General features: G+C 34.6%; 1 long non-coding RNA gene across 2 annotated transcripts in view; it reads left to right on the top strand.

The window, feature by feature from the left end:
• LOC149253199 (uncharacterized) overlaps positions 1-26,789 on the top strand; it is a 60,926-nt gene continuing 34,137 nt past the window's right edge. Inside the window, exons 1-4 of one of the 2 annotated variants that reach the window (XR_016266144.1) lie at positions 1-342; positions 428-507; positions 4,700-4,764; positions 4,904-5,139. This is a non-coding gene — a long non-coding RNA (uncharacterized LOC149253199). Of the gene's footprint in view, positions 343-427; positions 508-4,699; positions 4,765-4,903; positions 5,140-26,789 lie in introns of those variants that run through there. The other variant, XR_016266145.1, reaches the window with a different exon arrangement.

Below are 26,789 nucleotides of genomic sequence, written 5' to 3'. Positions count from 1 at the left end.
ATTGTAGTGACAATTGGTGGTGTACCCTATTGTATTTGATGTGACTGTACACTGTTGGATTGACAGATTTCAAGTTTTCATAGTGTTAGGTTTGTGACTGATAAGACTGAAGGACATCACCTGTGCGACGCGGCAGTGGCGTGAAAGGCACGCCTGTAAGTTTTCAGAGTGTTAAAGTGTGTGACTGTTAAGACCGGTGACACCCACCATCTATATCTCTCTCTAACAGTATCTTTTCATTTCACTCGTTATCATTTGAATCGGCATCACCAGTGTTTCAAAATAAAATTTCTGAAATCCATGGCGCCATGGCTGTGTGTACCAGGGACTTCTGGAATTCAGGTAAAACACTTCTACGGTTTTCTCTTAGAAAAATTAGCTGCATTGTTCGCCTTTTGTGTAATAAATATTTGTTATGGCTATACAGTTAGTGGAGGCGAAAATGTTGGAGACGGTACAGGACAGAGCTGTATGGAATGGGTAGAATTGAAAAGAAAAAAAACCAGGGTATGTTTACATTTCTCTTCTTATATTATGAAAATAAATCACTTAATGGCCGGTAGAATGGGAAAGAAACACATGGTGTATACTGCTTACGTTTTCATGTAAATATTTTGTAAGAAGACAATGAATGGTCGTCTTAAATTTACTTGTTGCTGAGGTTGACGTTTGAAAAATAGTGGTTGACTGAACCTTTTGTGGAACAGACAAGGTCTTGTGAAACCTATGAATAACCATTATTTCTGCAAACTATGTAATGATAGAGTATATAAGTCATCCATTGTGTGAGCAATTGCGTTGCCTCAAGGAAAGCAGGCCGCGAGTGGCAGTAGCGATATTGACCATTCGTTGGAAAGATGCAGCGTTCTCAGCTTTTTTTGTTGTTCCGGTCCCAGATGTAGTTTATGTTACTGTGAGTAAAGGCCAAGTTAGTTTTTCATTTTATGTCCATAGTTTTAGTGGGTCATTCGCTTCGGTTAACAGCTCTTGGTCAAAGGTTCTTTATAAAATGAAAGTTAGAATTTGCATAAATGTGAATGAGCGAATAGCGGTCAAACCTAGCAAGATCAGTCAGCTTTGGCTATCGTCCACGTCCAAGCAGTTGAAATAGAGCTCCAAATTGTAAGAATTTATAGCCTCTTAGTTCTTAGTTCTGTAGACAGAAGCGCAGAAATTTTGGTATTTGAGTGGTAGATGTAAAATTGTGTTATTTTGTTCAGGATAATGTCAATGTTGATCGTTTCACAAGCTGTCGATGATAGTCTTACTCTAAATACTCAATATCTTTTAAATTCATTTGGTGAACCAAGCTACGAGGCAGCGGGAACCATGAATTGATTTTAACCTTTCGTCCATTAAAGCAACTTGAGAAAACAATCCGATCTCCAAAGGCCAACCATTAGAAAAATGGATTATAAGGAGTGAGATTCACTCCATCCATTACAATTTTCACCACATTACAAGCCATAGTTTTGTAGGCAGGCAATATATCCATCGCACAAAGTACTATTCAACGTTTGTGGCAAATGAATCACATTGCATATGAATTAACCGAAGTAAGTATCCTTCCATTAACGTTAACGGAATAATTTAATTAAAAAAAAAATTAATGGAAAAACGGAATACGTTAATTAAAAAAAAAAATTAATGGAAAAAAGGTTAATTTAAAAAATCTTAAAAAAAAATTAATGGAAAAAGGCATGGTAACAATATTTGGTTTAATTTAAAAAAAAAATCTTTGGAAAAAAAAAAATGGAAAAAGGCATTGTAACAATATTTGGTACAGAAGATTTTTTTTTTATTTTCCAAATCTTAACGTCTTGAGCTACTGCTTTATTGGATTGGTCCTAGGCCAAGGACAAATTCAGTTTGGTAAGGTTTTTCGTTTCTAGTCGAGCATCTTTTCAGAAATAGTATCGTCTCTTTTTGGGTGGTCGGTAACTTTTGTTGGTTTTCTTAGTAATTACCAAATTTGAATCCGAATTTGATTAAAAAATAGATAATATAAAATACGAAAAAAATGAGATATTATACGTCTGCAAATACTTTATATATGTACATGCACCATCATTATATTCCAAACTGTAATTATAATTTATTAAATTTTTCACTCACAAAAATATGGATTACAAACTGTAATTATAATTTATTAAATTTTTCACTCACAAAAAGATGGATTATGGATTTGCAATTAAGGTTAGCGATTTTATAATTTTATAATTTTTTTTTCTAATATTAAACTTGGAGTTTTATTTTTTTCTTCCTTATATAGAAGTTATTATTTTTTATTTTTTATACAAGTTATCATTTTTTATTTTTTATACAAGAGTTATTGGTTTCAACCAATTTGCTATTTTATAATTTTTGGAAAAGTTATTTTTTATACATCAGTTATTTTATAATTTTTTCTTATTTTTTATACAACAGTTATTTTATAATTTTTTCTTATTTTTTATACAACAGTTATTTTATAATTTTTTCTTATTTTCTATACAACAGTTATTTTATAATTTTTTCTTATTTTCTATACAACAGTTATTTTATAATTTTTTCTTATTTTTTATACAAGAGTTATTGGTTCAACAGTTATTTTATAATTTTTTCTTATTTTTTATACAACAGTTATTTTATAATTTTTTCTTATTTTTTATACAAGAGTTATTGGTTTTCAACTAATTTGCTATTTTATAAATTTTTTCTTATTTTTTATATCAGAGTTGTTGGTTTTCAACTAATTTGCTATTTTATAATTTTTGGTAAAGTAAGAATTATATCTATCTATAATTTTTTATACAAGAGTTATTTTATAATTTTTTCTTTATTGGTTTTCAACTAATTCGCTATTTTATAATTTAAGAGTTATATATATAATTTTTTGTACAAGAGTTATTTTATAATTTTTTAGTTATTGGTTTTCAACTAATTTGCTATTTTATAATTTTTGATATATATATATATATATATATATTATAGCAAATTGTTTTTGCCATTTTATATTTTTTTTGTTTTTCATACTAGAATTACTAATTTGCTAATTAATCTTTAAAAAATTGTAAAAGCTAATTCTCGCATTAACTTTGTCTTTAGCTGCATTATATTTATTTAAAATGAGTATTACTAATTTGCTAATTAATCTTTAAAAAATTATAAAAGCTAATTCTCGCATTAACTTTGTCTTTAGCTACATTATATTTAAAATTATGTGAATAATTATGTGAATGTAGAAAGGAATTTTCAAATAATGATGATCATCTTATATCAATGATCTTGATGAATCTAGAGAAACCATATGATTTTTTATGTTCATAATTATGTTCATAATTCTATGTTAGTGGGATTCTGGAAAATGAAACCATATGATTTTTTTGTTATTCATAATTCTATGTCAGTGGGATTCTGGAAAATGAAATGTTAAAGACTATTATCCCTTGGATATCGGTGGCCATCCACCTCTAACACTATCACAATAATTCTTTATATTTTTGGAATTTTTTTATGATTTTTGTGAACCAAACTTACAGGGCCATTTTGAGACCCTAAACAATTTCTTTAGAAATTTGGTGGGCGGGTCAAAAGTTATAGTCCATTGATAGTTCTTTCCAATCAGCTATTGTCTATCCTAAACAGATATTGTGCAATACTTCTGTCATTATTAAACCAACCATGTGTCATTATTAAACCAAACATCAAGAAGAAAGTGTTGTACACTCTATAGTCCATTGATAGATCTTTCCAATCAGCGATGTGTACCTTCAACAGATATTGGGCAATACTTGTACCATTGTTAAACCAACCATCAAGAAGCACACTCTAGCTACCATAAGAAGCCTTGGGAGTTAGTCTACGTGGATTACATATCAAGTTTTCCATCCAAGTATCTTGAATTAACTTTGTCTTTAGCTGCATTATTACGCTCTAGCTACCATAAGAAGCCTTGGGAGTTGGTCTATGTAGATTACATATCAAGTTTTCCATCCAAGTATGTCACGATCCCATCGATAAATATGTAATAATAATAAATTTTTTTTTACATGGCTTAATTACCCTTAATCCACCCATCTACTCAGCGAAGGAAACAGGTATTCAGAGGCATCGTTATTAAGTGTTATGCGCTATCATATAAACCAAACCTTAACAATACATATGTCTCACTCCTGACATAATACTATATGGTGTTATCGTTTGGTAAACTTTGGAAGTTAATGTTAAGTCACGGTCGGATCATCATCGGATTGTTTCCCTAACCAGCTCCGACGCCAGGTGGTTGACGGAAACTTAAACCACTTCACCAACCCTTTGCCAGGTGGCGTGGATCCGGCGTGAAGCCATGTGACTCCTCTGTTGACTCGCTGTGGGTTTTCGCGCCAGACTCCCGCTTGAATGGACGATGGAGATTCAATACCTACATCTAAGGGCTCAGAATCGCCCAAGGGTTTGGTGGGTGATTCATATACCACCGAGTCTTTTGGTTTGGTTCATTTGTGCAAGTCTGGTGAGACCGAACACTCCCCAGCTCAGCGGTCCTCCTCTGCAACGCCTATCAGGTTTTACTTCACTGCTTCAGGTATAATACAACTGTTGCTGCCTGCATACTATTCGACTGTTCATGTATGTGTATACAGTGCGTTCATTTCCTCAGAACTTGTTAGTTTGGATTGACTGCTCATGAGCTAACTATGGTATAATTGTCAATGCACAGGTGAGTTCGCATCGACGGCCTCCTACCGCTTGCGGAATGACTGTGCTGTCTCAAATCGCTCACAGGTATGTTCTCTTACCTAGGTTAGATGCGGAACTGAGATTTTCCCCTATTTGAGAAAGGTTATGCATCAGAGTTTTGATTTAGCGTCGATCTCTTGGCCAGAGAAGTGTCTCATGGCGCTCTCTGTTTTATATGTCTCAGGTTCTGCAATCGTTCCAAACCCTAGGTTACGATTTGCGGTCGGCCACTTCATGCCGGAACCTGTATTTCATTTAACTTATTCAGGCTTAAGTAGAATGTGGCTCCTGGCATATATGCCGATTGTTGTATGTACATTTGGTTAAGGGTTCACGGCCTCCATGCCTGAACTGGTTTAAATCGAAGTCTGTATATTTACCCCAAATTGTTTCTCATGCTTTTAAATGTTTAATAGAACTTCTCAGCTCGTCGTTTTTTATTTATGAACATTTATATGGCACTTATCGGTTCTCAGGTCCTTCAATATATGTTGTTTTTGCTGTACCCATCAGGGGTTAATCATATGGCTTAATGTTATTGCATTTCCTTTATTCCTCTGTGGATACAATGTTTACATTTCTATGCTCTGTCGAGTTGTATCAAAGCCGTCATTGCCTTATACGCCATCCATCTTGTTTAGAATAGCATGCTTTCAGCTCGTTTAATGCTAAGTTTAATGTTATTTCTCTGGTTACCGTGAGTTAATGTGCTATAAGGTTTTCTAAGCAATCATACGCATTTGGTTCGTTACAGGGTTTATTATGCAATCATATGCCTTTGATTCGTTACAGAGTTTAGTAAGCAATCATATGCATTAGTTTCGTTATATATATAGCTATACCAACACAGGGTACGCGGCTGTTTTCCACGGCTGCGTTATACCCTGAAATGACACAATGTTTGACTTTCAGTTATTATTTGTAAGGGTTTACTGGTGCGTTTAGCCGGATGAGTCCTGGCGTAGCATAGCATGATAACCCAGTTGATTGCTTTCATACATGATTAAAATGTAATGATATATTCTAACCCTTGGTACAGGGGTCTCTTTTGTTTCTTGTCTATTTACTGCTTCGTTATCAATATTTACAGCACGGGTATTTCAACTATATCTCTCTACTGTTCTGATAGTTTCAAATGTATCTTTCACTATTCTGGCTAGGCGCCATGCCGTAGCTGGATACCGTGCCGTGTAATGCTGTTCATTTATACTGTGGTCTTTCAGTGCCACACTAGGGTTTCATACTGTTATATATATATATATATAAATAACCTGAATTGTTTACAGCAAATGATTATCTCGTTTTCGGTCTTAAATAACTAATTTCCAGATGTTTATTTGAGCTGTACGTACTGTTTCTATTTTACAGACACCCATTGTTATTTTCCCTTTGCATTTAGCTAATTAAGACAAACTCAGGTTCAACTGTACTCTATCTATGTACTTCAATATTCTATTTACCGTTGTCTAATTTTGTAAATAGCTCGTACCTGGTCAATCAGTTACAGGAGTTCTTACTCCAGAAGTTCACCTGCAATCATACTTGCTCTTATCCTCCCAACCTTGAGATCCATGTCACGTTGGATTCTCCCCCCGAGCTGTCTTGCAGGCCTGTAGACCTCAACAAGACTCATGCACCTTTGTGCTTGGGTTATCTGGTCTTTACCAGACTTAACCCTTTCTCTCTTTCTCTTTCCTCTCTTGGAATCTTCTCCCCCCGTCTGTCCCAACAGCCCAGGGGTTTTCCTTCCCAGGACTTTTCCTGTGTGAGAGGTAGTTTTTTCAGTTTCATAACTGATTCTTTTCTTTTAAAAAAATCCTCCACCAAGAGGCTGCCAGCATTTCAGGACATATATCCCAATATATTAAATTTCATAAATAAATAATGTCATTCAGTAAACAATAATTAACAACTCACATTAGTTTCTTACCATAGTAACATTCTATATTTACATGTTACCCGGGATCATCACATCTCCCCCCCCTGGGATTGGACATAGTCCCGATGTCTATTCCCTTTAAATAAGTCTGGGTAAACTTTTCTAATGAGTTCCTCGTCTTCCCAAGTAGCCTCCTCAGGCCCATAGTGCTGCCACAACACTTTAACTTGGGTAATAACCCGTTTTCGCAGCCGCACTTCTCTCCGGTCGAGAATGCTTTGTGGTTCGACCAGAACCTCGCCTTCCGGTTCGACCTGCAGACAATCAATACCTTCAGTCAGTTTCTGTTGAGTATATCTGCATAATCAAAACAACCGGATTAATTCTTACCTGAACATCTTGCCATCTGATCACATGTTTAGGGTCGTATACATATTTCTTTAGAACAGAAACGTGGAAAACATTGTGAATCTTAATATGACTTGGCAAGACGAGTTGGTAAGCCACCGGCCCCACTCTAGCCAAGATCTGAAAAGGTCCAAAGTACCGAGGAGCCAGCTTGGCGCATCCGCTCCACTGCAGTGTGCTTCTTTTGGCTTGGATCCTCACAAACACATGGTCACCAACCTGATATTCTTTGAATCTTCTTTTCCCGTCCACAAAACTTTTATGTCTGTCCTGTGCAGCCTTTAAATTGGCACGCACCTTTTTCACCATGTCTTCCATTTCTTTAAGCATTTCCGGACCCAAACTCAGCTTATCCTCGGGTCCACCCCAACTTGAGGGTGTGCGACATTTTCGCCCATACAGGACCTCAAAGGGACTTAGCTGTGTTGACGTGTGATATCCGTTATTATATGCGAATTCGACCAGGTGTAAATACTCTTCCCATTGGTTTGGTTTCAGCATCACATACGCCCTCAACATATCTTCCAACATCTGATTCACTCGCTCAGTTTGACCATCGGTCTGCGGGTGATAGGCCGTGCTAAAGTTCAGCTGAGTTCCCAACTCAGCGAACAATGTCCTCCAAAAAGTGGATGTGAACTTTACATCGCGGTCTGATATAATTACTTTCGGCAGTCCATGCAATCGGAACACATTTTGCATAAAAATGTGAGCAATTTGCACCGCCTTATAAGTGGACTGCACAGGTATGAAGTGTGCCGCTTTACTCAACTTATCAACCACCACCATGATGGAATCATTGCTTTTCTTTGTTCGTGGCAAACCGGTTATGAAATCCATGGAAATGGTTTCCCATTTCCATTCCGGAATAGGCAAAGGCTGTAACAGCTCCGCCGGATGCAGATGTTCTGCCTTAATCTGCTGGCACTCCAAACACCGCGCCAAGTACTCAACTACCTGCTTCTTCATTCCTGGCCAATAATATTCCTTCCTAAGTGCAGTGACCATCTTTTGGTATCCTGGGTGGCCAATGTAATGGCTGATATGGAACTCGTCCAAAATCAGAGTTTTAAGGTCATTCGAGTCAGGTACATACAATTTTTTATTAAAATACAACATTCCAGCATCATCTAGTGTATATCCTTGCTGTAATCTTCCATTAACTAATTGCTGTACCTGTTGTTTTAATTGTTGGTATTCAGCATCTTGACTTGCTGCGGTTTTTATTTGCTCAATCAGCGAGTTCCGCCATTTGCTGACTGAAAGTTCACATAAACATTGTACCTTTCGACTTAATGCATCAGCCACCCAGTTTTCTTTGCCTTTTAAATGCTTAATCTCGAAATCGAATCCACTTAGGAAATCTGCCCAACGACCTTGTCTTGCATTCAGGGTAGGTTGGCTGAAGTAATTTGTCAAACTGTGGTGATCTGTTAACAACAGAAATTTCCTCCCCAGGAGGTAATGTCGCCACATTTTCAGCGCATGAATAACAGCTGTTAACTCTAGATCGTAAGCAGAGTATTTCTGCTCATGCTCTTTTAGTTTTCTCGATTCATACGCAATTACTTTCCCTTCCTGCATTAATACTCCTCCCACACCCTCCTTACTGGCGTCGGTACACACCACGTAATCCTTATTAGGATCAACTATACTCAAGATGGGTGCGGTGGTGAGTAAATGCTTCAACCGATCAAAGCTCTGCTGACATTCCGGTGTCCACTTAAATACCTTCATCTTTTTCTGTACGGAAGTGATAGGGTAGGCTATCCTTGAGAAACCTTCCACAAATCTTCTGTAATAGCCAGCTAGTCCCATAAAGGATCTGATATCAGCTACATCCTTGGGTATGGGCCATTCCATGATAGTTTTTATCTTCTCAGGATCTACTGCAATTCCTTCTTTAGTAATCACATGGCCCAAATATTGGATTTCCTCCTTGAAAAAGTCACATTTACTAAACTTAGCGTATAGCTGATGTTCTCGAAGAGTTTGCAACACCGTCCTAAGGTGCTCTTCGTGTTCCTCTTGGGAACGAGAATATATCAGAATATCATCAATAAATATCAGCACGAACTTGTCCAAAAACCTGTGAAACGTGCTGTTCATCAAACACATAAAGGTGGCAGGTGCATTGGTCAAACCAAAAGGCAGCACCACAAATTCGTAGTGCCCGTAGCGTGTTCTGAAGGCGGTTTTGGCAATGTCCTCTTCTTTAATCCTGATCTGATGATAACCAGATCGCAAATCGATCTTGGAAAATACTTTTGCCCCCTTCACTTGATCAAAGAGTTCATCTATCCGAGGCAAGGGGTATTTATTTTTTATCGTGAGCTTATTCAGCTGACGATAGTCTATGCACATACGGAGAGTCCCATCTTTCTTTTTAACAAATAATACTGGAGCTCCCCACGGTGATACGCTGGGGCGGATATAATTCTTATCCAACAGCGCTTGCAATTGCATTTTTAATTCTGTTAACTCTGGTACGCTCATTCGGTACGGTTCCCGTGACACCGGTGCTGCTCCTGGTGTTAGCTCTATAGTGAAATCTATATCCCTTTTTGGGGGTAGTCCTGGTACCTCTTCAGGAAAAACATCTGCAAATTCCTGTACTACCGGAATATTGTCCAGTGCAGATGTTTTGTCTTTCTGGTTTGCATAACCAACTTGAATAGCGTAAATTTGACATTTCTTTCTGAGACATTTAGCTAGCTGGGATGCAGTAATAGGTCGGATCTGTACAGGGTGTTTAATTCCCTGCAACTCCTGCTGCTTTCCCAAGTCATCCTTATAGTAGATAGTTTTGGTCTTGCAGTTTACCAGTGACCAGTGTTTTTCCAGCCAATCCATCCCAATCAGGACGTCGTAGGAACCCAATGGAAGTACATTCAAATCTGTTGTTATTGACTGTCCAGCTATGCTTAAAGAGCAATTACTAATTTTGGCTAAGACTCGTCTCTTAGCTCCCGTAGCTAGCTGTACTAGCCATGGATTCCTGAACCTTTCAGATGGTAACTTACACTGTTCTACTATTTTTGGGCTAACATAACTTAAAGTAGCTCCTGGGTCAATAAGAACAGCTATAGAAAGATTTGAAATTTTACCTTCAAACTCCACCATGGTCGGCTGGTACTCCGCTTGACGGTCATCCAAGGCTACGTTAATTCTTGGTACGCTGCGCGCCACTTCCCCAACGGTCGATGCTTCGTGGATCTGAGATATCTGGTCCACTCCTTTCCGCTGCAGGCAGTTCTTAACATAGTGCGGTCCTCCACAACCCCAGCATTGGACTGGAGGTCTGGTCATCCCTTCGATGTCCGACCTGGCAGGTGGCTCACTGATCCTGCTTTCACTTGGCTTAGTCCGGAAAGTACCCTTTGTTACATTTCTGTTAATCTGTCCCTTACCAGCACCCTTGCTGCCATTACCACGACTCCCTTTATTATTACCAGCAATTCTGTTACCCTTCCTTTCATTCCATCTTTTGTTTGAAATGTCTCCCTTCTGTTTGTTCTGCTGGTAACAGATTCTTGCCTTACGAATCGCCTCATCCATTGTTCTGGGATTGTCAAACTCAATTCGTTCTCTTATATAGGCTGGTAAGCTGCTCACAAATCTCTGCACCTTGGCCTTCTCCTCCTTGATATATGGCACATAGCGAAGCAGGGAAGTGAAACGGTTAATGAACTCATCCATAGACTGCTGTCCTAGTCGTAAATCATGGAATTCCCGTGCCTTCTGATCATAGAAACGCTCGGTTAGATATCTCTCCTTGAAGTATTTCTGAAACTTTCCCCATGTTATGTTCTGCTCACTCAACTCTTTTACAATCTTAGTTTCTTCCCACCACAGGGTTGCTTTGCCTTGTAGCTGGAAGATGGCCAGCCGCGCCTTCAGATTCTGATCATACTCATACAGCTGGAAATACTTGTTCATGTTAATTAACCAAGCTTCTGCCGCTTCTTCCTGCTCCCCATCGAAATGTGGAGGTTTAATTTTTCGGAATTCCCCCTGTAATTCCATTTTCTGTCGCTTTGAGGTCTGTTGCTCTAATATGTTGTCAGAATGGTCCTCCTTTTCCTCTGAGATTTCAGGTGCAGTCGGGTAATTTCGTTCTTCAGTTGCCCTTTGCTGTTCTGCACTGGGATTGGCTAACGGTGGATTTTGTCTGTCCGACAAACTCTTCAGTATTCTTTCCTGCTCCACTGTCAATCGCGCATTGTCTTCTCGCAGACGTGCCATCTCATTTTTCAGTTCTTGAACAGTTTCTAATATCGCCAGATTGGTACTGCGTGTCTCCTCACCAAGCTGTACCCACAGCTCTGGATTTTCCCGAAGAATGCTGTCAGCTCCCTGCATTTCCTCTACTTTTATTGTTGACTGTTAGCTGATTATCGTCTCTGTAATTACCTCCTAATGAAATAAACAAGGACATCAATTAGCTGAATTAATTCTTCCTTATATATATATAAGATGATCTTCCATGCAGCTGGATCTTACTGCTCCAGAGGCCACAGTATTGAAACTTTAGCTCTGATACCACATTGTCACGATCCCATCGATAAATATGTAATAATAATAATTTTTTTTTTACATGGCTTAATTACCCTTAATCCACCCATCTACTCAGCGAAGGAAACAGGTATTCAGAGGCATCGTTATTAAGTGTTATGCGCTATCATATAAACCAAACCTTAACAATACATATGTCTCACTCCTGACATAATACTATATGGTGTTATCGTTTGGTAAACTTTGGAAGTTAATGTTAAGTCACGGTCGGATCATCACCGGATTGTTTCCCTAACCAGCTCCGGCGCCAGGTGGTTGACGGAAACTTAAACCACTTCACCAACCCTTTGCCAGGTGGCGTGGATCCGGCGTGAAGCCATGTGACTCCTCGGTTGACTCGCTGTGGGTTTTCGCGCCAGACTCCCGCTTGAATGGACGATGGAGATTCAATACCTACATCTAAGGGCTCAGAATCGCCCAAGGGTTTGGTGGGTGATTCATATACCACCGAGTCTTTTGGTTTGGTTCATTTGTGCAAGTCTGGTGAGGCCGAACACTCCCCAGCTCAGCGGTCCTCCTCTGCAACGCCTATCAGGTTTTACTTCGCTGCTTCAGGTATAATACAACTGTTGCCGCCTGCATACTATTCGACTGTTCATGTATGTGTATACAGTGCGTTCATTTCCTCAGAACTTGTTAGTTTGGATTGACTGCTCATGAGCTAACTATGGTATAATTGTCAATGCACAGGTGAGTTCGCATCGACGGCCTCCTACTGCTTGCGGAATGACTGTGCTGTCTCAAATCGCTCACAGGTATGTTCTCTTACCTAGGTTAGATGCGGAACTGAGATTTTCCCCTATTTGAGAAAGGTTATGCATCAGAGTTTTGATTTAGCGTCGATCTCTTGGCCAAAGAAGTGTCTCATGGCACTCTTTGCTTTATATGTCTCAGGTTCTGCAATCGTTCCAAACCCTAGGTTACGATTTGCGGTCGGCCACTTCATGCCGGAACCTGTATTTCATTTAACTTATTCAGGCTTAAGTAGAATGTGGCTCCTGGCATATATGCCGATTGTTGTATGTACATTTGGTTAAAGGTTCACGGCCTCCATGCCTGAACTGGTTTAAATCGAAGTCTGTATATTTACCCAAAATTGTTTCTCATGCTTTTAAATGTTTAATAGAACTTCTCAGCTCGTCATTTTTGATTTATGAACATTTATATGGCACTTATCAGTTCTTAGGTCCTTCAATATATGTTGTTTTTGTTGTACCCATCAGGGGTTAATCATATGGCTTAATGTTATTGCATTTCCTTTATTCCTCTGTGGATACAATGTTTACATTTCTATGCTCTGTCGAGTTGTATCAAAGCCGTCATTGCCTTATACGCCATCCATCTTGTTTAGAATAGCATGCTTTCAGCTCGTTTAATGCTAAGTTTAATGTTATTTCTCTGGTTACCGTGAGTTAATGTGCTATAAGGTTTTCTAAGCAGTCATACGCATTTGGTTCGTTACAGGGTTTATTATGCAATCATATGCCTTTGATTCGTTACAGAGTTTAGTAAGCAATCATATGCATTGGTTTCGTTATATATATAGCTATACCAACACAGGGTACGCGGCCGTTTTCCACGGCTGCGTTATACCCTGAAATGACACAATGTTTGACTTTCAGTTATTATTTGTAAGGGTTTACTGGTGCGTTTAGCCGGATGAGTCCTGGCGTAGCATAGCATGATAACCCAGTTGATTGCTTTCATACATGATTAAAATGTAATGATATATTCGAACCCTTGGTACAGGGGTCTGTTTTGTTTCTTGTCTATTTACTGCTTCGTTATCAATATTTACAGCACGGGTATTTCAACTATATCTCTCTACTGTTCTGATAGTTTCAAATGTATCTTTCACTGTTCTGGCTAGGCGCCATGCCGTAGCTGGATACCGTGCCGTGTAATGCTGTTCATTTATACTGTGGTCTTTCAAGACCACACTAGGGTTTCATACTGTTATATATATATATAAATAACCTGAATTGTTTACAGCAAATGATTATCTCATTTACGGTCTTAAATAACTAATTTCCAGATGTTTATTTGAGCTGTACGTACTGTTTCTATTTTACAGACACCCACTGTTATTTTCCCTTTGCATTTAGCTAATTAAGAGAAACTCAGGTTCAACTGTACTCTATCTATGTACTTCAGTATTCTATTTACCGTTGTCTAATTTTGTAAATAGCTCGTACCTGGTCAATCAGTTACAGGAGTTCTTACTCCAGAAGTTCACCTGCAATCATACTTGCTCTTATCCTCCCAACCTTGAGATCCATGTCACGTTGGATTCTCCCCCCGAGCTGTCTTGCAGGCCTGCAGCCCTCAACAAGACTCATGCACCTCTGTGCTTGGGTTATCTGGTCTTTACCAGACTTAACCCTTTCTCTCTTTCTCTTTCCTCTCTTGGAATCTTCTCCCCCCGTCTGTCCCAACAACCTAGGGGTTTTCCTTCCCAGGACTTTTCCTGTGTGAGAGGTAGTTTTTTCAGTTTCATAACTGATTCTTTTCTTTTAAAAAAACCCTCCACCAAGAGGCTGCCAGCGTTTCAGGACACATATCCCAATATATTAAATTTCATAAATAAATAATGTCATTCAGTAAACAATAATTAACAACTCACATTAGTTTCTTACCATAGTAACATTCTATATTTACATGTTACCCGGGATCATCACAAAGTATCTTGAATTAACTCTGTCTTTAGCTGTATTATTTTAATTTTCCATGAAAACTACACAATCCAAACTAATTTTACCTTTCTCTACATTATTTTCACTAACCAAGGCAGGTTGGGCAAGGCAACTCCAATCTTGTATTCCCCGTTGGAGGCAACTCCAATCTTGTATTCTCCGTTGGGCAAGTCCAGGACCTCTATAAAATAATCATTACATATTTCATACTACACAGAATTATTCATTAATTACCACTTTCTTTGGCAAATTAATTAAGTATCGTATGTCACGTTTTTATGTGGACGATTAATATGCTGGATCTTTGCCTTTTCTCCTTTTTGTGTTTAAACTGGCTGAGGCACAAATAGCAGTGGACTTTGGAACCTTGAATGGAAGTGACAATCCACTGCCGCCAGTGGAAAGCTTTGAGTCCATTGGAATTGGAATCTATGAGCGACAAGACATTATCGAATACGGATTATTCGCTGTATCAAACCAAATCAACGAATTTATGATTTTTTTGGGCTGGAATCAACGGATTTATGATTTTTTTTTTGTTGGTATGGCCAAACTTGGTAACTATGGGGTCCTTGGTACTCTTAAGGAGGGTTATTAGCGGCCTGTCCTTGTTATATAAAGGAAAATGACGGTATATAACAAGGAAAATGACTGTATAGGTTTTATGTGTAATAAAAGATTTTGAGGCTTTTGAAATTTACATTTTTAGTGGTATTAGAATGCTTATTCACAAGGAGTAATTAAAAAAAAAAAAATTTAATGGTAAAAACGAAAGTGCTTTCAGTTGTTAGTGCATAGGTAAGTGGCAGTTCATAGGGTCATAAGGTGGGTAATGAATGAATAAGTTATATAAAACATGTAATATTATTTGGCATCTTAATTTTTCAATTGAAGTTTATAAATTTTATGTAGTGTTTTTTTAATTATTTTTTATTTTCTTTGTAATGTTATTATTGAAAACCCACCATTTTTATTGGTCCATTGCATTGACACAAGAATGATAATAATTGACTATCTACAAGTGTTTACAACATTGTTGAGATTCTCCCCTTTTCATTGACAACCTTACCATGCCTGTAATCCTTCTTTTTAAAATATTGAGTTTGTAATATTGTCTTGATTGAAATGGTTTTTAAATTGATCTTAGCATTGATGTAATCAATCTTTTTAAGTTTATAATGCTATCTTGATTGAAATGGTTTTTAAATTGATCTTAGCATTGATGTAATCAATCTTTTTAGGTTTATAATACTATCTTGATTTAAATGGTTTTTAAATTCAGGGGATACCTAAACCTATTGCTCTTTTGATAAAATAGATAAATAATGATGGTATTGTTGGCCTCTTTTAATTTTTTTAACTCTTCTCTCAAATAAAGGTTAGTTAATATGGTTAGTTTGATGCCATAAAAATACGGTTCTCATTGGGACTTTCTTACTCAAGAGTCATGAGAGATCAATCCATTTTAAGGTGACTTGACTAGATTTTCTTGATATTCCCTCTCAATTTTGCACTTATCTAAACCCTTATTGGTTATGCTTTTTTATTTTATTTTTTTGACCTTTTTGTCATTTCACTTAAAAAAAATTTGACTTAAAAAAACTAGTTGATGAGCTTGATTTTGTTCCTCCCATTCATTGTATAGAGCACTTGAATGTTACTTGGATGGTCAACAAGCGAATATATGTTGGTTGAGTTGGGGGTAATGTCATTCATTCACTCAACAATCACCAAAGTAAAGAAAGAAAGATCAATCCCAATGCTTTATCCTTCATCATCCCATAGATTGAGAAAGAAAGATCAATCCCAATGCTTTATCCTTCATCATCCCTCAGATTGAGTGACATTGTCAACAGAAAATCCTCTCTTAACTTATCATATAAAGAAGAATCTAACCTTTCTACCCATGAATAAGACATTATTTTTGATTTCCCATTTTTGAGCTTTATTCAATAACCTGGGTCATATCATGACTTGTATAGCTAATATTTCTAAATGGATGGCAGATATTAAAGGAAAGGGCTACAAATGCAGCTGACAGGGAAGGTTGAGGTTGTTGAGTCATTATTGTGATCGGGCTTATGAGGATCCCACATATAGAATTTGGGACAATCACCCAGAGGATGACAATTTGGAGGATGGTATAGTACATCTTGAAGAACTAGAAGAGGAACTTATAAGGGATGAAGATGAAGCTGCTGCAGCAGCGATGCCACCTCCACCTCCACCATCCAATAGCAGTGCTCGAGGTCCGAGTCTTGTTCCTTTGCTGTCGGCACCTCCATCTACACCCTCACGTGGAGGTTCTAGTTCTAGTCGTCGGTTTGTGTGGGAGACTCCTAGAAGACCACCACGACCTGCTTTGGGACAATCACTGAGAGGATGACAATTTGGAGGATGGTATAGTGCATCTTGAAGAACTAGAAGAGGAACTTATAAGGGATGAAGATGAAGCCGCTACTGCTGCTGCAGCAGCGATGCCACCTCCACCTCCACCATCCAATAGCAGTGCTCGAGGTCCGAGTCTTGTTCCTTTGCTGTCGGCACCTCCATCTACACCCTCACGGGGAGGTTCTAGTTCTGGTCGTCGGTCTGTGTGGGAGACTCATAGAATACCACCACGACCTGCTTCTACTCCTAGAGATTCTCGTGGCAAGGGCCACATGTAGATTTACAGTTTACTTGTCTTTTCTAGTTTCTATTAGATTTTAGTTTTCATAACTGTTGAGTTTTGAGTCCTTGACTCTTGACTCTTCCATATCATAATGATATTTTTTGTAAACAATATATGACTGTGACAATGAAAATTTGAAGTTTGAAGTTGGCAATTATAACTCATTGGTAATGATTGTGAATTATGAATATGATGCTTCGTGAAAGACTAAAGTTGTTTCATTTCATTTCATTATTCATGTTTTATTTTATAACATTTCATTTCATGTTAACAGTGAGAAGTTAGGACTTAGAAATATCTAAGATATTACTTCTTGTAATGGTTAATCGTTAAACTTAGCTTACAAGTACAACTTCGGTGATCAATGATCATTGATGATAAATGTTATATATTGAATTTTCAATTTTGAAAGCTTGAAGTTGAAACTTATTGAATTTGATAAATCATGATTCACGAGACTCGTTATGTTGCAGTTGTAATATGTATTTTACTAACTTGTGGACATGGTTGATGAAAATTATAATTTCTAGAATCTAGATGATTGATGTGATATGGTTCAATGATCAATCTATGTTTTTTTTTATGTTTTTTATATCTAATTCATCATTCTACGTATTTTTGGTGACATATATGTATCAAAAATTAAAAAATATATATATATATTTTTAAAAAATCGCTCCCGGATTCATTCCAAACCCGGAGCTTCTGAAAATGGTCGCTCCCGCTCCCAAGTAACATTGAAAAAATATATCTTAAAAAAATAGATATAAAAAAAATTATGAAAGTATTAAAATAAAATAGAGTTATATATGATAAAAAATATTAGAAATATGCATTGTTTTTTGAAAATTTAGAAGATATTAAATAAGGAGAACTTTTATATAAAATAGGAAAAATTAAATTTTAAAAGAACAAAATATTTAAAATATGATATTGAGAAAAATATATATTGAGAAATTTTGTAAAAGAGGTTAAATATGAAATATTTATTGAAAAACGATTTATTAAAATATATATGGAGAAATTTTGTAAAAAAGGTTAAATATGAAATGTTTATTGAAAAATGATTTATTATATAATGAAATGTTCATTAAAATACTTAATTATGAAATATGAAATATTTAAAAATAAATTGAATATTAAAAATTGAGATAATGGATTTAATATATTTAAATATATTAGATTTAATATCGCAATAAATTTGAAAAAAATCGCTCCCAAGTAACACTGAAAAAATATATTTTAAAAAATAAAAAAATAGATATAGAAAAAATTATGAAATTATTAAAATTAAATAAAGTTATATATGATAAAAAAATATTAGAAAAGTGCATTGTTTTTTGAAAATTAAGAGGATATTAAATAACGAGAACTTTAATATAAAATATGAAAAATTAAATTTTAAAAGAACAAAATATTTAAAATATGATATGAGAAAGATATATATGGAGAAATTTTGTAAAAGACTTTAAATATAAAATATTTATTGTAAAATGTTTTATTATAATGAAAAATTGAGAGGATATTAAATAACGAGAACTTTAATATAAAATATGAAAAATTAAATTTTAAAAGAACAAAATATTTAAAATATGATATGAGAAAGATATATATGGAGAAATTTTGTAAAAGACTCTAAATATAAAATATTTATTGTAAAATGTTTTATTATAATGAAATGTTCATTAAAATTTTTAATTATGAAATATGAAATATTTAAAAATAAATTCAATATTAAAAATTGAGATATTGAATTTAATATATTTAAATATATTAGATTTAATATCGCAATAAATTTGGAAAAAATATATTTGATAAAAGAAAAAATTATTTGCATTAATCCAAATTTATAAGCATGATATAATAGAAATTGAAATATTTGGATATACCAGGTAATATTTTTTTTGGAAAATGTAAAAAGGAAGTGTTGGGGCAAGGAGGCGTTGCTTGTGCTCTCTTGGAAGATTGCTCGATTTCATTAGTGCGGGTGGAAGAAAAAGGGAAGTGGAAACTAAAAAGATCGAGGTGGTGGTAAATTATATTCGCAGAGCAGCGTTTTAGAACATCTTTGTGCATGTTCCTTTGTTCCGCTTTCTCATGGTTGTTTGCCTAACATTTCTAGGTCATGGTTGTTTGCGTAACATTTCAGGTCATTGGCGATTGATGGTCGGGTCAAATTCTGTGCGGACTGTTAGTTGGGTCGAATTGTAGAGATTTGTTTTTGTTGTTTAGTAGGCTAAAAAGTTCATTGAGCTTTTTTATGTTTTTGTTGTGCAATATAATTTACTAAGAAAAAAATATTTATTTTACAGTGACATTGTAAATAGACATTTAACAGTAGATCATGAGAGTTTAATAGAAAAAAAGTTTAAAGGAATTTGTTAACCTGATAGAAAAATAAAACACATAGGATATGGGAGAAACAAGAATGCATTTCATAGATTTTTAACTCCAAATAAATGGTCATATAGAAATTTAGCAGTAGACAGTGAGTTTAATAGGAAAAAGGTTTAAAGGAATTTGTTAACCTAGAAAAATAAAACACAGAGAACAAGCGAGAAACAGGTATGCATTTCATGGATTTTTTTCCCAAATAAATGGTCATATAAACTGTAAGTATCAGACACCGAGAAGGAATTGGTTTAGAGAGAGGGCATGTCTAATAATAATGAAATTGTAGATAGCGGTAATATTTGCAATTTATAGGAAAGAAATTCACCCAACTGATGTAAACAAACCAAATTTAGAAACAGAGACAAGAATTTTAGCAGTTTTAAATAGATATTTAAAAGAAATGAATTAGAAATTAGTAAAAAAATTAGCTAGATTACCCTGAAAATTTGCCGTTGGTTATAAAAATTTAGAATTTAATGAAATAGATATTTAAAAAAAATGAATTAGAAATTAATAAAAAAATTAGCTAGATTACCCTGAAAATTTGCCGTTGGTTATAAAAATTTAGAATTTAATGAAAACAGAGACAATGGAAATACATATTTAAAAAAAAAGAAGGAAAAAACAAACTTGTTGCGGACAAGAAGGTCATTGCTTCTGCTGTATTGGAAGATGGCTCGATTTCATTAGGGCAAGTGGAAACTAAAACAATTGAGGTGGTAGGAAATTATATTGTCCAAGGGGGCGTTCCGGAACAACATCTAAATGATTTAGAGAGAGGGAATGTCGGGCAACAATGAAATTATAGATAGTGGCAAAGATTTGCAACTAATAGGAGAGATGCTCCCAAACCATATAAATAAACCAAATTAAAATATTTAAAAAAATTTCATGGCTTTTGTTTATTTATGTAACTATTCTATTTATATTTATTTCTCAAATAAACCAAATTAAAATATTTAGAAAATTTCTATGGCTTTTGTTTATTTATATACCTATTTTATTTATATTTATTTCTTTGTTTCTTTTAATAGAAACACTCAACATAAAACTTTTTCCAGTGCATCCAACCTCATCAGTAACTCACATCTTTCTATAATAATCAAGAACGCCGATCGTAATAATCAGATTGGTAGGAGAACACTCTGACATGGATTTTTCTTTAGATTTTGCATTACTTCTCTCCCAGATAGGGGAAGAGCTTGTTTATCTTACATTTTTGTTAATACTAAACTCAAACAATAATGGAGAAAGGAGAAGACAAGTCTTTTTGCTTTTGAAGAACAAATAAACTCAAACAATAATGGAGAAAGGAGAAACAAGTCTTTTTGCTTCTGAGAGGACAACGTGATAACATATTATTAACGAAATTTTAAATATTTGAAAAAATTATTAGGGGAGGGCGAAAAAAAACCGTCGAGGCACGAATAGAGAAAACACAAAAAGAAAAAAATAGTTCAAATGAAATAAAATTTTCAAAACTTGAGGCAGGTATAGAAAAAACAGAAAAGAAAAAAATAGTTCAAATGAAGAAATTTTTCGAAACTTGAAAAAATTATGAACATAACTTTTATTATGCGAAAAAAATTGCGGGTTTGACACAATTAAATAACATAACTTTGCTTTCAAGGAAAATCAAAACATTTTGAAAATAAAACATTTTGAAAATAATATAGTGGGGCCAGAAAACAGATAAGGGAAATAACATTTAAAATTATTTTTTCTCTTTGCGGAAAGGGTGAGAGATGGGGGTAAAAGGGAAGCTTTGCTAGGGTTTGTGATCGCTCTGGTAGATTGAACCCGGGGACATTGATAAAAATGGCAATGTTTGTATTAAAGAATTAAAAAACCTACTGGTCAGCTCTACGAAAGAGAGTCTGAACCAGGAGAATCTAGCTCTGCAGAACGCTCTACATTGTTTATGCACATTACACATTAAATAGAAAACATGGTTTTAGGGAAGTTAGAACAACATTCTAAGAAATAGAAATTAATTCATATTTTGAGGTTACGTGAACCAACTCTACCTATTCTAGGATATTTTCCATTATCTTCAATACTCCCCCTTAATGGAGAATGGGTTCACATATATGTCTAACATCTCCTTAAACATTTGAAACTTAACTTTTCTAAGAGGCGTAGTGAAAATGTTTGCAACATTATCACATGTATTACACTATTCTAGATGAATTTCTTTGGATTGCACTTTCTCTTTGACAAAGTGGAATTGAGTATCAATATGTTCAGTGTTTTTGTGAAACATTGAATTATTGGTCAGCTTGATTGAACTCTGATTGTCGCATCTGATTGTTGTTGCGATTGTTTGTTCTTCCCCAACATCCTGCAGAAGTCTCCGCAACTAAATCGCCTCAGACGTTGCTGCACACTTGGCTTGATATTTTGCTTCTTGTTGCTCAATGTGATCACCTCGGATCCAAGACTGAATGCATAACCTGTTATAGATCTGCAATCATCTACATTTCCTACCGAATTTGAATTTGCAAATCCTTCCAATCTAACATCAGAAGAGTCGGTGTAAATAATTCCATAATCTACAGTACCTTGTAGATACTTCAAAACACTCCTCGCTGCATTCCAATGACTTTCAAGTGGCTTAGACATAAATTGGCTTAGCACACTGACTGCATAAGCCAAATCAAGTCTAGTGGTGGTTAGGTGGATTAGACTCTCAACCAATTGTCTATAAAGTGTTGCATCCGCTGCTTTTGAGCCATCGTCACACTGCAATTTGATGTTTTGTTGCAATGGTACTGGTGTCAGCTTACATTGATCCATCCTAAACTTTTCTAACAGGCCCTTGACGTACTTTGCTTGGGACAAAAATGTTTGACCTAAATCTCTCCAGATTTCAAGACCTAAACAGTGTCTGAGTTCACCAAGGTGCTTCATCTCAAACATTTGTGATATCTGTTGCTTGATTTCATCAATTAGATATGTAGCATCACCTGTAATTATCAAATCATTTACATATAATGAAATCAACACTATGTACCCTTGTTTATATTTCATGGTGTAAAGATTAGGGTCATTCTTACTTTTATTATAGTTAGCTTGTAGAAAAAATGATTCAATTTTCTCATACCACGACCTGGGAGCTTGTTTTAGTCCATAAAGTGCTTTCTTCAATCTATAGACTAAATGTTCTTTTCCTTTCTGGACAAACCCTTCCGGTTGCTCTGGATAAACCTATTCTTTTAGTTCTCCATTCAAAAATGCAGATTTTACATCTATTTGGTGCGTCATCCAATGTTTCTTAGTAGCTAAAGTGATTAACATTATGATGGTGTTCAATTTAGCTACAGGGGTGAAGGTTTCTTCATAGTCTATCCTGTCTTTCTGTGAGTACCCCTTTGCTACCAACCTAGCTTTTAGTTTTTCTATGGTTCGATTTGTATTAATCTTCGGTTTATATAACCATTTACAACCTAAGTCTATTTTCCTCTAGGAAGTTTGACCAATTCCCAAGTGTTGTTTTCCATTCACTACATGCATTTGCTTCTTTATAACTAGACGGTTCAAACACATTTATCATATTAGTTATAAAATCATTTTCCCTATATCTTGCAGGCATTTGAGCTTTCCTACCTGATCCCCTGAGTGGTGGGGTGGTGGTTTCAAACCTTATTTGATCATCATTTACTTTTTTTCCTGTTGCTACTGTTGTTGTTGCTATTGCTGCTGTTGTTCATCCTCTGCCTTTGTTTGCTGCTGACCGTGACTATTCTCTGATTCTTCTTCCTCAAAGTACGGAATGTCCCATTCCTCACATGGAATTTAACATCTCTACTAACAAAGATCTTGTGAGTAGAGGTATTAAATAATCTGTATGCTTTATATGACAAACAATACTCTATAAAAGTACATCTGATGGCTTCTGAATATAATTTTCTTTTGTCTTCCTTTGGAATTTGGGCAAATGCTTTAGATCTAAATATTCTTAAGTGTTTTACTCTAGGCTTATATCCATATAATGCTTCAAAAGAGTTTTAGACTCGAGACTTTTTCTTCCTGCTACTGTTGCTACTGTCGCTGCTATTGTTCATCCTCTTTCTTTATTTGCTGCTGACCTTGACTATTCTCTGCTTCTTTTTCCTCAAAGTACAGAATGTCCCATTCCTCATAGTGCTCATCAGGTTCTTCATGATCCTGCGCATGGAATTTAACATCTCTACTAACAAAGATCTTGTGAGTAGAGGGATTAAATAATCTGTATGCTTTATATGACGAACAATACCCTATAAAAGTACATTTGATGGCTTTTGAATATAATTTTCTTCCGTTTTCCTTTGGAATTTGGGCAAATGCTTTAGATCTAAATATTCTTAAGTGTTTTACTGCATGCTTATATCCATATAATGCTTCAAAAGAGTTTTAGACTCAAGACTTTTTGTAGAACTCCTATTTTTCAAATAAACTCCAGTACTCATTGCTTCAAAGCTCTTTTGTAGTGAGGCTCACTGCTGTCAATGCTCAAATTGGTGCAGGTCTCACATCCAACTTGTACAGACCTCCTATTCGGATCCCTGTAGCAATTGTTTTCATGCCATCTAGCAGATCTTTAATATAACAGTTAGATTTTAAAAATTCAATTTTTAAATCTTGATCTGTAATCATGGATACAAAAATCAAGTTCTTTGTTATGCCAGGGACATACATAACATTATAAATTTGTTTCATATTACCATTAGATAGAATGACAGAAACTTTCCCACATTCTTTTCTTTGATGACTTCTGTGCGTTGGTTTATTTAAAATCCTCTAGCCAGTGCTTATTCCCTGTCATGTGTGTTGACACTCTTGAATCTACACATCAGATGTTTGCATCAACATTTTCATCACGATTTGCCATGAACAATCTGAAATTCTACAACTGATCACCATTCGCGAGATGACTTGCATGTCTTTTTGGCTTTTGTTTTTTTTCATGATATTTCTTTTTCCTATACTCCCTGGCAATATAACCCAATTTTCTGCAATAGAAACATTTAGTTTCAAAGTAGTTTTTATTCGGATGCAATACCTTGGGTCTGATTTAGTTGTTTTTGTTAACTTCCTTCGTTTTGTTGTTGTGTACTCCCTTTCCCTTTGTAGAAGTTCTTCTTCGCCATTAAGGCAAGATTGGCACTCTGGGGCTTCAAAGTCTATCTCCTCTCTTCTTCTTGCATCAGTATACCTTTTAGCTCTTCAAAATGCTTGCATCAGTATACCTTTTAGCTCTTCAAAATGTGGGATCTTTTCTCTGGCATTTATTCCAGAGATGAACATTTGATAATCATCAGTGACACCATTCATTGTAATGGTTACAAGATCTGTATCTTTTAAATAATTGACCGGAGAATCCACAGTTTTATCATTTTTGGATCGACGTTTCGAATCCCAAGTGGGATCCATCTTCAGGATGAGAGAATGATGATGATAGAAGAGCAGCGGAGAGGTAATAAATAGTGATGAGGATGAAACGATTATGAAAACAAACAAGTCGGCTGAATTAATAACTTTATTATTTTTATTTTTATTTAATTTTTATTTTTAATTTTTATAATATGTTAAAAAAATTTTAAAAAAATTTATTTTGATATGATAATTAATATTAATCTTAATAAGAAAATAATAACCAAATAATTTAATTAAATTATTAATAATATTAATAATACTAATTAATTATATTATTAATATTAATTAAATTGATTATAATAATATTAATATTATTATATTAATTAATTAATTATTAATAATTATATTAATAATATTAATTAATGTTATTAATTAATTATATTAATTATTTATTGTTTTTTAATATATTATTAATCCTAAATATATTAATTAAAATATTATTAATATATTATTAATACTAATTATTATTAATTATATTAATTATATATTATTATTATTAATTTATTAATTAATTAATATTTAATTATATTAACCATATTATTAATTATAAAACTAATCATATTACTTATATTATTAATATTAAATAAATTTGTTAAAGAATTAATTTTGTTATGAAATTAATTTAATTTTATACCTAGGAAGGAATAATTCTAATGAGAATAAACCTGGGGTAATAATATTATTAATTATATTAATAATAATAATAATAATAATATATTATTATTATTAATGTTAATTATTTTAATTATGTAATAAATTATTATTATTAATATTAATTAATTATATTAAATTATATTATTGTTAATATATTAGTTAATATTAATTATAATGATTATATTAATTATTATTCTTAATTATTTAATTATATATTATTATTTATAATTATAAAATAATTCCTCAATATATTAATTAAATTATTATTAATATATTATTAATTATAATATGATTATTAATATATTAATTAATATTAATTATTTATTTATTTATATCAATTATATTATTTATTAATTATAAAATTATTAATAATAGTTCTTATTAATAATGTTATTATTAATATTAATTTGTTTTTATATATAATAATGATTTTAAAGGAGATTAATGTTCAACCCAGGGGAAATTTTATAAGAAATAGATTTTAACCTAGGGACCAAAAGGGAAATAATATCTAGGGTTAGAATATTCTAGAATTTTACCAAAATCCTATACCTCGATTTAAATGAAAACAAAGACTAAAGACACAAGAAAGGAGAGGGATAACTTACCTGCTTGAGGCCTTTACCTATTACGGGCGGAAGTGCTTACGCTTTTCATTTCCTTGATCAAGGGAAGCCAGCTCCCGCTAATATCCACGCCATTATCTCTGTTCAGATTATGAGGATGTTTGATGATTTCAAGCGCTTCTCTGATCTTTCGTTTCTGATGTTGCTCTTCCCTAGCAATAATTGATGCGCTTTCGAGACATATATGGTGCTTTGTCTTTAAGGAGTGCTCGTCGATTGTATGACCAATGTGTGCTAGTTTGTTCTTTAGATCCTTGATCTTTGTTACGAATGAAGCAATTGTTTCATTCTCCTCCATCTTCAGGGAGATGATCTTACTTTTGAGGAACAGAAGGCAATTTGAATTCCTGATCTCATACAATTCCTTAAGAATTCCTCAGATATTGTTAGCTTACTTACCTTCTCTGATGTGCGGTATAATGTAGTCTTTCACTGACATCTTTAACATTGTCCTTGCTCTACTTTCTCGTTTCTCCCAATCTGGGATCAATGCTGATCCAACCGTGGGCTTCGGCTCATCTCCATTCACAATTGTCCAAGCACTCTGCGCTTCTAGCAGAGTTTGCATCTTGAACTTCCAATTTGCATAATTGGAACCATCGAGCTTGTTATGCTCTTTCATGCATGCTTCAAATATATTGTTATTCGTCTTGGCGATTTAGAAATAAAAAAATTCGATAGGTAGAAGATGTTAAATTTACCCCAGATCTGTGACAGAGACAGATCACTATTCTTCAATGTTATTTGATCTC

The sequence above is a fragment of the Pinus tabuliformis genome, chromosome 7 (assembly GCF_031772625.1).
Source record: "Pinus tabuliformis cultivar Carrire ecotype Pingquan chromosome 7, CPIR1, whole genome shotgun sequence".
Lineage (NCBI taxonomy): Eukaryota > Viridiplantae > Streptophyta > Pinopsida > Pinales > Pinaceae > Pinus > Pinus tabuliformis.
The sequence above is the reverse complement of the archived record's forward strand: the minus strand, read 5'-3'. Positions and strand labels throughout refer to the sequence as shown.